This window comes from Myotis davidii, unplaced genomic scaffold (genome assembly GCF_000327345.1).
Source record: "Myotis davidii unplaced genomic scaffold, ASM32734v1 scaffold441, whole genome shotgun sequence".
Taxonomy (NCBI): domain Eukaryota; kingdom Metazoa; phylum Chordata; class Mammalia; order Chiroptera; family Vespertilionidae; genus Myotis; species Myotis davidii.
In genome coordinates, this window is record NW_006291818.1 from 523,598 (window position 1) to 524,398 (window position 801).

Sequence of the window (801 nt, forward strand, 5' to 3'; positions counted from 1 at the left end):
TAGGATAAAAGGGTTTTCTAGTGATATTGGGAAAACCATACTGTTTCCTGTGACAGCACGTTATAAAGGCTCGGAGAGTTCCACAGTGAAAACCTAGTTAACATTGTTTAGCTCAGGCTTCCTAGTTTTTACGTTAACAAATCGAGAAAACTGCCCCCCCCCCCATGGGACAGTGGGGCTTGGCAATGGCCGCTGCCCAGGTTGGCTCTCTGTCGGCTTGATGAACACAACAGAGCCGCACCACCCTCTCCTTTCCCCAGCAAGGCTCCTTTCTCCCCGTATAAATAGAAACTCCTGTTTGAACAACAAAGCACAACAGTAATAGAAAACCATTTATTAAAAGGATGCACCGGAAGATGGCGACCGGCAGGAAGGCAGGGAGGGAGAGAATGTGAGAGCGCGAGGGAGTGATAGAGGAGTGTGTGGACGTGTGTGGTGTGTGTGTGTATGAGCTAGGGACAGTTAGATTCTGCAGGTCTTCTAAGGGGCTGCTAAACCAGGCAGTCTTAGATGGCGGAGCCCCGCTCCCAGCGCAGACACTCCAGGGCAGCCAGCACGGGAACAGAGACCACGCCACCCTGAGAAACGGAGCTGCTTGAGACTAGGATCCTGGCCTCAGCACCACCCAGGCAGGTCTCAGACGCAAACCAGGACCCTGCAGCCACTGGGGACAGAGACCTGTGACCTCAGCTACAGAGCCACGGACACCAAGAGTCCAGAAATCCCCGAGGCAGATCCGTGAGTAACAGAGCCCAGCCCCTTCCCCACGGCTCCCGGGCAGCGCCATAGTCACTGATAGAC

The 801-nt window shown here is 54.3% G+C and overlaps 1 protein-coding gene across 2 annotated transcripts in view; it reads right to left on the reverse strand.

The window, feature by feature from the left end:
• Positions 1-801, reverse strand: part of LIPC (lipase C, hepatic) — a 129,076-nt gene that overhangs the window by 6,378 nt on the left and 121,897 nt on the right. The gene's annotated exons all lie outside the window — the stretch shown is intronic.